Genomic DNA, 13,140 nt, shown 5'->3' with positions numbered 1-13,140 from the left:
CACTCACACTTGCCCGCAGTTGCCCCCAGCATGATCCCATTTCCCCCTTGCACATTCCCAGTGGCTCCCCGTGTGGTCCCAGTCCCCTGCATGGTCTCAGGCACTCCCAGTATATCCCAGTTGCCCTGAACATTCTCATAGTCATTGCCAGGCACTCCCAGTTACCTCAGCGTGGTTCAGCTGCCCCCAGTTTATCCCAGTCACTGCCAGGACATCCCAGTTGTCACCAGCATGCATCCTGTCATTCCCAGTTGCTCCCAGTGTGTGCACAGACAGTTCCCAGCATGGGCCTGGTAGCTTCCAGTAACCCCCAGCCAGGGTCATTGACACCCTCTATAATCCCAGTGTGATCCCAGTAACTTGCAGTCTAACTCCAGTCACTCCCAGTGTGATTGTAGTGGCCTCCAGTGTGATCCCAGGTGTTCCCTGTCAATGCCAGCATGACCCCAGTAGCCTCCAGTATGATCCTCATGGCTCCCAGTCTCTCCCAGTATATCCCAGTCACCCCCAGCATGCTCCCAGTCACTCCCACTTCCTCCCAGTTCTCAGGCTTTCAGCCTGATTCCACTTGCTCACATCCACTCCCAGTCAATCCCAGTATGATTCCAGTCACCCTCAGTGTGATCCCAGTGTCAGCCAGCATGGACTCAGCTGCTCCCACTGTGATCCCAGTATGATCCCAGGTGCTGCCAGAACAGTTCCAGTTGTTCCCAGTCCCTGCCAGTGTGATCCCAGAATATTCCAGTTGTCCCTAGAATAGTCCCAGTCCCTCTCAGCATGGTCCCACTCACTCCCAGTTGCCCCCAGCATGGTCCCAGCTGTTCCCACTGTGGTCCAAATTCCTCACAGTATGGTCACAGACACTCCCAGTATATCCCAGTGTGCCCAGTAGGGTTCTGGTTCCCTCAGAATGACCCCAGTCTTTCCCAGTTACTCCCAGTTGCCTCCAGCACGATCCCAGTTACGGACAGTTGCCCAAAGTGTCGTGCCAGTTGCTCCCAGTTATGCTCTCAGTTCCCTCAACATGGTTCCAGTACCTTCCAGTTGCTCCCAGTGTTTGCACATTTTCCTCCCAACATGGGCCCAGGAGCTCCCAGTAACCGCCAGTCAGGATCCATTCACAGCCCCTGTAATCCCAGTGGCTCCCAGTCACTCCCAGTATGGCTACAACCACCCCCAGTATGACCCCAGTCACTCCCAGTCACTCCCAGTATGATTCCAGTCATGCCCAGAGTGACTCCCTGTCACTCCCAGTGTGGGCCCAGTTGCTCCCAGTCACCTCCAGCATGGTTCCAGTCACAGCCAGCACCTTTCCAGTCACTCCCATCCTGGTTGCAGTAGGATCCCAGTCATTCTCAGATACTCCCAGTCCTATTCCAGTCATTCCCAGTCAGTTCCAGTAGGATTCCAGTATGACCCCAGCATGGGCACAGCTGCTCCCATTGTCATCCAGTGTGGTTCCAGTTGCTCCCATTTAGCCCCACTGTGGTTTCAGTCTCTCCCAGTATATCCCAGGTTGTCCCAGCGTGTTCCCATTCACTCCCCGTCAATCCTCAGTTGCTTCCAGCCTGATCCCAGTTGCTCACAGCCACTCCCAGTCACCCTCAGTGCAGTCCTTGTTGCTGCCAGTATGATTCCAGTCTCCCCCAGCATGGCCCAGGTGCTCCCACTGTGATCCCAGTAGGATGCCAGTTGCCCCAAGCATGGTTCCAGCCACTCCCTGTTCCTCTGAGTGTGATCCCAGTTGCCCCCAGTATAGTCCCAGTCACTCCATAGATGATCCCAGTCCCTCCCAGTATGGTCCGAGTCATGCCCAGTTACCCCCAGTTACCCTCACTCCCAGTTGCCCTCAGCATGGGATCCCAGTTCTCCCCAGCATGGTTTCCATTGTTCCCAGTGTGGTTTCTGTCACCCCAGAATGGTCACAGACATTCCCAGTGTATCCAAGTTGCTCTCAGCATGTCTGTTGTCATTCCCAGTCACTCCCAGTGGTCCCAGTAAGGTTCCAGTTACCCCAGTAGAGCCCAGTCTATCCCAGGGATGCCACTCCTGGGATCCCCAGCCCTCTCTGTGTTCCCCCTCCTGCATCTCCCAAGAGGAGCCCCAAGGGCTGGCAGTCCCCCGGCAGGGTCCCCAGCAAGCCCCAGTTTGGATGTGCAGCCCCCAGTTTTCCCAGTTTCCCTCTCCTTTTCCCCAGGCTGGGTTCCCCCTGTCCCCAGCGGGTGGGAGCAGCCGAGAGCCCCGCGCTGCCCGTGCCGAGCTGTCCTGGCTCCATCCCCGTTCCTGCCGCGGGCTGCGAGGGCTCCAGGAACGGGGCACCGAGGGTGTCGCTGCTCCTGGGGGAGGAGGAGGAGGGGTGGAAGAGGAGGGATGAAGAAGGAGAGCCAGAAGGGATGGAAATAGGGGAAGGAGGTGGGCTGAGGGAGGAGGAGGGATGGAAGAGGAGGGATGAAAATTCTGGATTCATGGGACTTCCAGCAGCCTGGGGAGGTCAGGGACTGAGTAGATGGGGGAACCCCAATACAAGTGTGACCCCCAGCAGCTGGGACAAGGAGAACCCCCAAACACCAAAAGGAGGGGACCAGAGATGGGGAACTCCTGGGAGGCATTTTCAGGGCTGAATCTTGGTGTTTGGGAGGTTTTTATTAACCCCAGATGGCCAGTGACTTCTAGAGATGGACTTGGCCAGAGGGACCTTCAACCTCAACGTGCTCATCCCTTGTTTTCCCCAAACCAGGTTTCCCATTCCCAAACCTAGGCTGAATAGAGAAGGAGGCTTTCAGAAAGAGGAAGATGCCCCAGGACACCCAGGCAGGTGAGGAGGAAGTCAGTGCCCCTTTCCCCCTCTCTCCTGCTCCATCTCCCAGCCCAGCATGGCCCCCGGCTGCAGGACAACCCCGCTGCCAACGCCGTCCTGCCGGGGATGCACTGGGAGGCTCTCCTTCCCCTTCCATCTGGCATGGAGGCAAATCCCATCCTCTGCTTGTCCTTCCTCCCCCAGACAAGGAGCTGAGGATGGAGACCAGGGAGGACAAATCCCCACAGCAGAACCTCAAGGAAGAGGCCGTTTTGAGCAGCTCCGGGGCACAGGAATCCAACAGGGAGGAAAAAATGCCGCGGAGATCCTGCAGGATGAGGGGCTGCAAAGCCAGCCCAGGGTGCTCTGAGGAGGAAAGACCCAGCCTGTGCCAGGAAGGTGGACAGAGCTTCAGCCAGAGCTTGGAGCTGGTGGTCCATGAGCAGCTTCATGATGGGGAGAAGCCCTACAAGTGCTTGGAGTGTGGGAAGAGCTTCAGGAGCAGCTCCCACCAGATCCGCCACCAGATGATCCACACTGGGGAATGGCCCTACGACTGTGGGGAATGTGGGAAGGGCTTCAGCTGCAGCTCTGTACTCATCATCCACCAACGCATCCACTCTGAGGAGAGGCCCTACGAGTGTCCCGAGTGTCAGAAGAGGTTTCAGACCAGCTCCAGTCTCCTCCAGCACCAGTGGATCCACACCGAGGAGAAGCCCTTCCGCTGCCCCGACTGTGGGAAGGGCTTCAAGCAAAACTTCAATCTCGTCAGGCACCGGCGCATCCACACTGGGGAGAGGCCCTACGAGTGTCCCCAGTGTGGGACGAGTTTCACCCAGAGCTCTACTTTGATCAGACCCCGTGCTCCTTGTTGGGAAGACACCTGGCTGGTGGTCTCCACGTCCTCCTGTGTAGCAGGCCCAGGGCCTGCAAGGGCTCCCTGGCGTTCAGCAGCCTAAGATAGGAAATGCCGAGTCATGATGACTGGACCTCAGAAGCCCCTCTCTTCCACCTTTGGACCCTTGCTTATCTCTCTGTAAGACTATAGGTCACTTTCCTTTGACCCTTACTATTGGACAATTTCTAGAACCCCTGTAGCCTATATAAAGGGCTACTTTTGCCCAGCTTGTTAGAAGAGCTGTCCCTGAGAACCTTTGTAGAAGATCCTAATAAAGACTTTCCTGCGGAACCTCACACGGCGCTTCTCCTCTCTCTCCCTGCGTCTGCCTGCCTGTGGCACCTAGCAAGCTAAGGGCTGAAATCACACAATGAGCTGATAATCACTACAGAGATGATTTCACTGAAGCTTGCTAAGGCAGCCTGCGGCTGAGACCTGCCTAGGAACTCAGACAAGCCGTGACAAGCAGGGCTGGGCTATCCGGATTCATTGCAGCCCTCTGGGACACCCCGAAACCCAGCAGAAGCCGCATTAGTTCTGTGCCACTCTCATACTTGTAAAATGTTTCCTCCTTCCAACAAATGTAAATCTACCCTCATTCATTTTAAACATACTGACCCTTGTTCTGTCACTGCAAGATTTAGGAAAAAATAACTCTGACCACAATTTTCCCATTTTCACAGATCTTGGAAAGGAACCCAAAATCTCCCAAGATGGGGTATGGAGGCCTCATCCCATGAGCAGCAGGTAGAGGCTGAGGGCTCTGGCTCAGTGGTGTGGAGACTGAGGACAGAACAGGAGTAGCCTGGCAGGGACTGAAGGGTGGTTTCAGAGAGGCTGGAGCTTTTCTTCATAGAGGATATAAGCATGAGAATGGAACAATGGCACCAAGGGCAGCTGGGGAGGCCCAGAGAGGACACCAGGAGAAAGGAATTTCCCTGCCAGGGCAGGGCTGTGGTGCAGCATGTGCCCCAGAAGGAGCCTGGAGCAGCCCAAGGCTTTGTGTGGCCAGGCAGAGGCAGGCAGGACACAGAGCTGTCAGCAAAGGAAGGGGCCAGCCAGGTGGGACAGCCGGGGGATGGCAACAGCCTGAAGGACAGAGGCACATGTTTGCTCAGCATCAGAGACACCTTTCCCTTGCTTGTCCCTACCTGTCAACACTGCCTCCAGTGTTCTGCTCTGCCTGGAACCTGTGGACACTTTTTCAGTCCTGTCCTTCAGAAGGATATATTTAATGTATGAGAAACTTCTGTGTTTCAATATATTTTTGACTTTTGAGAAGTTTTTTGAGGTTTTTCTGAGGGACTGAATTTGATGCAAAGAGCACCAAAGCCCCAGAGGGCCATTAAAGTCCTTGTGCTGTGTCTGTGCTGCTGAGCTGGGCCGGGCTCCTGGCCCAGAGGCAGCTCCTGGCAAGGGCAGCGCTGCAGAGAGACAGCTCTGGCCAGGAGCAGCTCCTGTGCACAGCCCAGCAGGGCTGGGGCACTGCAAGGGCAGCTCAGGGACACGAGCAGGGCACAGACAGAGCTCACAGGGGCTCAGCACTGGCAGGGGCTGTGGCATGTCCCAGAGGGGGCTGTGTCACAGCAGCACCTCTGTGGCTGTGTCATAGAGGCACAGAGCAGCTGTGATGTCAGCAAGGGGCTGTGTGACAGCACAGAGTGGGCTCTGTAAGGTCACAGGTTGGGCTATGACATCACAGAGTTGTTTTTTTGAGGTCACTGAGCAGCTACAGCATTGTAGAGGGGACTGTGTGACATCACAGAGCAGGCTGTGGCATCATGGACTGGCTGTGTGACATGATAGAGCAGGCTGTGTGGTCAAAGTGTGTGCTGTGACATTAGAGAGTGGCAGTATGACATCACAGAGAGGGTTTTGTGACATCACAGAGGGGGTTGTGACATCACAGAGCTTTCTGTGACATCATAGAGTACGGTGTGAGGCCATAGAGCAGATCCTGCCATCATAGATGGTGGCTCTGTGACATTAGTGAATGGGTTGTGACATCACTGGGTGGCTGTGTAACATCATAGAGCAGGCTGTGACATCACAGTGTGACTTTGTGACAACACTGAGTCTTCTGTGACATCACAGAGCAGCTGTGTGACATCACAGGGGGACATAACAGGGGGACATCACAGGGAGGCTCTGTGACAACATAGGGGGCTGTGTGGCATCACATGAAGGCAGTGTGACATCACAGATATGATTATGTGACATCACAGATTAGGCAGTGTGACATCACAGGATGCTGTGAGACATCACAGGAGCTGTGTGAGGTCACTGGGGAGGTCACTCTGCCCCAGCCCCCCTCACAGTTCCCCCCAGAGCAGTCAAACACTGCTCGTGCACAGAGGCGTCCCCGTCTCCCCGGGTCCCCCTGCCCCTGGTGCCGCAGCCTCCCCCAGAGGATGTTCCACGAGATCGACCCCAGAGCCTGACACGGGGACGGGGGCCGGAGCCGTGGGGGGTGGGACAGGGAGACAGGGACCATCTGGCAACATCCCCGTGTCCCCCAGGGCCAGAGCCTGGGCCAGGGCTCCTTCACCCTGTTATGAATGAGGGCTTGAATGTGCTGAAAAAATCCCCAGCAAGGGATCAGCAAAAACCAGATTTAATATTCAGCCACAGCATGGCAAAGTTCCTTAGCAAGAGTCACTCTGCTCCTGACTGGACACTTCAGGCACAGCAAGGAAACAAAGCAACAACAAAACCAAACCAAATCCAGGCAATCAAACCAGAAATGAACCGAGAACTGTCCCTGTGTGTGTGTGTGTGACACAAGGACAGTGAGGAAATGATAAAAGGAATATGGCCCAAAAGCTTAACAGAGGTCAAAGCTAACAGGATTTGACTTATACCTTAACCTTAACTGATAGCTTCAACTTCACAATTTAGCAAAAGGACTGCACTCTAACAGGATTTACTCCTACCTACAAACTATGACTTAATGATTTAAAAAAGGAATAACACTTAACAATACTCAGCTTATAATTTATAGTAAACATAATAACTTAGCAAAAGAACAACTCTTAGAAACATTTAACTTCTTTTAGACCTCGTGACTTTACTTACAGGCCTGACTGATTCCAATATCCAAGTCACTCAAGCCCCTCAGAGAGCAGCATTTCTGCCACATTTCCCCAGCACAGGCACTCCTGTGTGCACACAGACACAAAGAGCCAGTGCAAGGCACCTGTGAGAAATTCCCCTGAGGGCAGGAAATGCTCCAGCAGGCAAAGGGTTGAGCCTGGAAGAGTAGGGGGATCGGCCCAGGGATCCATCATTATTTTGGGATCCCCGAGTGCAGCAAACAGGAGAGTTCCCGGCTGGGAGAGGCCCCACTCAGAGGGAGTCGCTGGCCCAGGAGAGCTCCAAGGGGCTCCTTTTGGAGCGCTGTTTGTAGGGCCCCAAGAGAGGGGCTCCAGTCCCAGCAATGGTTCATCCTGGCCACACTTGGCATCAGCAGCTTTCTTTGGCAGTGTGAGAACAGGGATGTTGTGGCACTGAGGGAACAAAACCAGTTCCCAGGGCTGCTCCTAAAGAAACCAGGAGCTGGTTGGGCAGCAGCAGTGCCTGGGGCAGCCAGTGTTTGTGATGAGCTGCAGAGGAGCTGAGCCCAGGGGCTGCTGGCCAAGGCCGAGGCCCAAGGAGCATTTCTCAGCTGGCAGGGCAGCCTGAGAAGGGGAGGGGGGAATGCAGCAGCACAGGGCCCATGGAACCAAGGGAGCATTGTGACACTGTGGGGCCCTGTGAGACCAAGGGACCATTGTGACACTGTGGGGCCCTGTGAGACCAAGGGACCATTGTGACGCTGTGGGGTCTCATGGAACCAAGGGGACCATACTGACGCTGTGTGGCTCCATGGTGTGTAGGGATCTTTGTGACATTGAGAGGCCCCATCAAACCAAGGGTCCATTGTGACATTGCAGGGCCTCATGGAACCATGGAGACCATTATGACACTTTGGGGTATCATGGAAACAGGAGGCTATTGTGACACTGCGAGACCCCATGGTCTCACAATGGTGCCAAAGGTCCATTGTGACACTGTAAGGCCTCATGGAACCATGGAGAGACCATTAGGACACTTCACAGCCTCATGGAATTAAGGGGCCATGGTGACACTGTTGGGCACCATGGCACCAAGGAGACCATTGTGACACTGAGGGGACTCATGGAATCATGGTGACCATTGTGATGCTATGAGGATCCCTGGAATTATCAAAGCATTGTGACACTGTGAGGCCTCATGGAACCAGTGAGGCCATTGTGACCCTGGGGGTCCCCACAGAACCAAGAGGACCATTGTGATACTGTGGGGCCAAGAGGCCTTTGTGACACTGCAGGGCTGCATGGAACCAAAGGTCCATTGTGACACTGCAGGGCCTGGTGTCATCAGCGGACCACTGTGACACTGGGCAACCAAAGGAGACCATTGTGACGCTGCAAACCCCCGGGGTCCAAAGGTCCATTGTGACATAGCGTACCCTATGAAACAGAGGAGTCACATGACATTGTGGGGCCTGTGGAGCCACAGAGACCATTGTGACGCTGCAAGGCCTCATGGAATCAGTGGGACCATTGGGACACTGCAAGGCCTTCTGGAAACTAGGGGCCACTGTGACACTGTGGGGCCCCAATGAATCAAGGATCCATTGTGACACTGCAGGTCTTCTTGTAATCAAGGAGCCATTGTGACACTGTGGGACCCCATAGAACCAAGGCACCATTGTGACACTTCAGGGCCCCATAAAACCAAGGGAACACAAAACAGCTCTGGCTGGTTTGGCTTCCCAGAAGCCACCTGACTGGTCAGGCTGACCTTGGCATGTTGAGGGTCACTTCTCATCTGCTGCTGAAACAATGGGACTCCATGCTTTCCTTCCTATGGAAAAGATCTGTGCTTCTCCTCCAAGTAGCCATGACCAGAATAGGGATTTCACCTCCAAATTCCCAATATCCAAAGATTGCTCCCAGGCAAAATCTGCCATTACTGACAAGTCTGGCTGGCCTTGGTCTAGTGAGACTCTTACCTACCTTCCAAACACAGGGGTTCTCGGCTCTTCTTCCTATGGGAAAGAGCTGTCTTTCTTCTCCATGTGCCCATGGCCAAAACTGGGATTTCACCTCAAACATTCCCTATTGAGACAGATTGGAGGAGATTGCTGGCTTGAAACATTTTGTGTGTGGGGGAGGAAGGGGCAGGTCCAGCCTTGCCCTTCCCTGCAAGCCCAGCACTGCCCTGCCCTGGAACCCCAATCCCCCCAGAGCCTCTATCCCAGCCCAGCAGTGTCTGCCAGGCCCTGGCACAGCACAGGCAATGCTCCACAGCCACCTCTGCAGCCCCCAGCCCAGCTCCTGAGGGACCAAATGAGCCCAAGCCCCACCTGGGGGAAGGGGCCAGGAAGACCAAGGGTTATTGAAGGCTGAGCACAAGGCAAGCACACATCTTCACCCTACCTCCTCTTGGAATTTCCATCTGAACACCGCTGGACTCCAGGAGTTGGTAGCTGTGTATGTGCTTCTCTGAATCTTTTTTTCTTTCTCGCACTCTGTGTGTACTTCTTCCATTTTTGTCCTCTTGTGAATTGTGATTAAATTGAACAGGCTTAGAGTGAAGTTCAATGAGCCAAGTTAATGCTTTGAGAAGTGTTTTTTGTTGATTCAGTGCCATATTAAACATTTCGCCAAAGTTTTTCTGATTTTCTAAAGTTCCCAGTAAAGGCTGTTTTGTTGTTTTGAGCTCCGGAGAATCTCTTGTTGGTACAGAGTACACAAATAACTGTAATTGCTTTTAAATGTCTCCTTGAGAGAGTTTTTTAGTGGATGGGAGTCAGGGCTTGTCTGTCCTTCTTGGCACATCCCAGGCAGGGCTCTCCCAGCCACATTCCACCCTCCATTTCCCAGCTGGAGCCACTGGTGCCTCTGAGTTGTGCTGCCCCAGCCCCAGGGACGCTCTCCTTGTCTGCCCATTCCCCCACGGGCTCTGGCCAGGGATGGCCTCAGTGGGGGCTGCTGACATCCTCAGCAACTGTGGTGCCCCATGGAACCAAGGGTCCCTGGTGACACTGCAGGATCTTGTGTCACCAGGGCTCCATGGTGACACTGCAGCACCAAGGAATTCCTGGTGGCACTCGGAGGCCTCATGGAGCCAAGAGGCCACTGTGACCCTGCAGGGCCTTGTGGAACCATGCAGAGCATTGTGACAGAGCAGGACCTGGTGTCACAATGGGCCATTGTGACACTGCAGGGCTGCATGGAACCAAGGGGCCAGTGCTGCTCCTCAGGGATTCATGGAATGAAGGAAACATGTTTGACACCGAGGTGGCCCTTGGGACCAAGAGGCCACTGTGACACTGTGGAACTGGGGAGAGCATTGCTGCACTGCCAGACCTCATGGAACCAAGGATCCATTGTGACACTGAAGGGCCCAAGGATCCAAAGGACTTTGTGACACCAAGGGGTCCCATGGAACCAAAAGGACATTGTGACACTGGGAGGCCTCATGGAATCATGGAGACCATTGGGACACTCTGGGGCCTCATGGAACCCTGGTGACACCAAGTTGTCTGGGAGTGTTGATCCGCTGGAGGGTAGGAGGGCTCTGCACAGGGCCCTGGACAGGCTGGATCCAGGGACCAAATCCAACAAGGTGAGGTTTAACAAGTCCAAGTGCCGGGTCCTGCACTTGGGCCACAACAACCCCTGCAGCGCCACAGGCTGGGGACAGAGTGGCTGGAGAGCAGCCAGGCAGAAAGGGAGCTGCAGGGACTGCTGGACAGCAGGCTGGACATGAGGCAGCAGTGTGCCCAGGGGGCCAAGAAGGCCAATGGCTCCTGGCCTGGATCAGGAATGGTGTGGCCAGCAGGAGCAGGGCAGTGATTCCTCCCCTGTGCTGGGCAATGCTTGGGCAGCACCTCGAGTGCTGTGCCCCGTTCTGGACCCCCAATTTAGGAAGACATGGAGGAGCTGGAGTGTGTCCAGAGAAGGGCAACAAGGCTGGTGAGGGGTCTGGAACACAAGTCCTGTGAGGAGCGGGCGAGGGAGATGCTGGGGTTGTTTATCCTGGAGTAGAGGAAGCTCAGGGGAGACAAGGCAGTGTCAGGGCACAGGTTGGACTTGATGATCTCCAAGGTCTTTTCCAACCTTGCTGAATCTGGTATTCTCTGAAAGCACCCTTGGAGCAGTTGCAGGATGAGCCCTGGACCTCCTGTTCAGAAGCTCCGGCAGCCCAGGTGCCTCAGCTTCTCTTGCCAGCCCCAAAGCCCATCCTGTCAGTCCTGCAGAGCCTCTGCAGCTCCTCCTCACTGCCCAGAACAGGGAGCCCCACAGGCAGACACAGCAGCCCAGATGGGCCCCCCTGGCCTGGGGTGCCTCTGGCAAGGGAGCAGCACGGGGCACTGCAGGAGCCTGCAGACAATTGCTGCAGCACTTGGAGGATGATCCTGCTCCCCAAGGGCTGTTCCCATGGGGCCAAGTCAGGAACTGCAATGGGGAGTGGGGCCAGAGAGGAAAGGGCAAACAGGGATGGGCTGTTTGCAGGCCAGGGAACAGGGCTGGGCAAGAGGAAGGAATTTGGACAAGGGAAGAGTAAAGAAAGCAAAGGTGAAGCCAAGGAAATGCTCAGGGCAGTTTGGGGGTGGCTGCCAGGCAGCCCTGGCTCTGAGCAACAGCGTCTGCAGTGGGACAGGAAACTCCCAGCTGATGGGAACAAACTTTCTGGCTGACTGCAGAGGCCAGCACAAAGCTGAGTGCTTTCCCTGGTGTCCCCCAGCCCTTGCTGGCCCCAGGGGCTGATGGCATTTGTGCTCCCTCAGGTTCATGTCCCCACAGCAACAGCATGGGGGTGCTCCCGCCTGCTGTGTGCAATGCAAACTGGGGCTCCTGAGCCAGTGCTGCTGTGCCTGTGCCTGCAAGGATGCGGCACCTGTGTGAGCTGGGGGAGAGGCCAGGGCTGCAGAGGGGGGATGGTGTTGGCAGCTGCATGAGGACGCTCTGGGACGCTGCCCTGGGCTGTCCAGTGCACTGAGGATGGATCAGCCCCTGCTCTGCTGCTCCTTCCCGTCTCCCCAGGGCCCTTGCAGAGCCCCAGCCATGCTGTTTGCCCCCAGCCTTCCCACGGCCACCCTGGGGCTGCTCACGGGGATTTTCTGTGCTCAGCATTAGCCTGGGTGTGTTCTGGAGAGAGCCTGGGCAAGGAGGCTGGAGCCCCCAGGCCCTGGCCTGAGGCGTCAGCGCTGCCCCAGCAGTGCCCATGGCCTGTCCCTGCTGCAGCCCCGGCACTGCCACCCCCAGCACTGTGCCCAGCCCCGAGAGCACTCAGGCCCTGCAGCAACACCAGGGCCACCAGGGCAGCGGGGCAGGGCCACGGCAGCAGCACTGGCAACACCAAGTGCTGCTGCTGCTGCTGGGCACAGCTGCTGGGCCAGCACTGATCTGCCCCCAGCTCTGCACACAGACATTGCTGCTGCAGCTCCAGAGAAGGCAACAAAGGGCATCTCTGCAGAAAACTCTGCTGGGAGGTCATTTAATTTGTTGACAGACACCAATAGTACAGTTCCCCATTGACACAGTGTGTGGCCACAGGGAAGGTGGAGAGAAACAAAATGCAAAAGGGAAAAACCATAAACTTTATTTGTGAATCATATGAAAAAGCTAAATCAAAGGGAAAAAAAAATCCCATAACCAAACCACTAACCAGCAAGAAATATGAAAGATCACTTTTATTACAAGTGATTTGCAAAAATTTGCAAGCAGTTTCATAGTTTCTGAAAGCATCCAGTCATCAGTCTCCACACTGCAGCCTTGAGCTCCTCGTTCCTCAGGCTGTAGATGAGGGGGTTCAGGGCTGGAGGCACCACCGAGTACAGAACTGACAGGGCCAGATCCAGGGATGGGGAGGACAGGGAGGGGGGCTTCAGGTAGGAAAATATGATAGTGCTGACAAAAAGGGAGACTACGGCCAGGTGAGGGAGGCAGGTGGAAAAGGCTTTGTGCCGTCCCTGCTCAGAGGGGATCCTCAGCACAGCCCTGAAGATCTGCACATAGGAGAAAACTATGAACACAAAACAGCCAAGTCCTAAACAGATGGAAAACACAAGAAACCCAAGTTTCCTGAGGTGGGAATTGGAGCATGAGAGCTTGAGGATCTGTGGGATTTCACAGAAGAACTGGCCCAGGTCATTGCCATGGCACAGGGACAGGGAAAATGTATTGGCTGTGTGCATGAGAGCATTGAGAAAGGCACTGGCCCAGGCAGCTGCTGCCATGTGGGCACAAGCTCTGCTGCCCAGGAGGGTCCCGTAGTGCAGGGGTTTGCAGATGGACACATAGCGGTCGTAGCACATGACGGTCAGGAGATAAAACTCTGCTCCAGTAAAGAAGAGAAAGAAAAAGAGCTGAGCAGCACATCCTGTGTAGGAGATGTTCCTGGTGTCCCAGAG

The 13,140-nt window shown here is 55.2% G+C and overlaps 2 pseudogenes; one reads left to right on the top strand and one right to left on the bottom strand.

Annotated features, from left to right (window-relative positions):
* Positions 1–13,140, top strand: part of LOC119696322 — a 2,199,709-nt pseudogene that overhangs the window by 943,831 nt on the left and 1,242,738 nt on the right.
* LOC119696323 overlaps positions 1–13,140 on the bottom strand; it is a 1,148,804-nt pseudogene that overhangs the window by 892,198 nt on the left and 243,466 nt on the right.

The sequence above is a fragment of the Motacilla alba genome, unplaced genomic scaffold (genome assembly GCF_015832195.1).
Source record: "Motacilla alba alba isolate MOTALB_02 unplaced genomic scaffold, Motacilla_alba_V1.0_pri HiC_scaffold_28, whole genome shotgun sequence".
Classification (NCBI taxonomy): Eukaryota; Metazoa; Chordata; class Aves; order Passeriformes; family Motacillidae; genus Motacilla; species Motacilla alba.
Note: the sequence above shows the minus strand (reverse complement) of the source record. Positions and strands in the feature narration are given on the sequence as shown.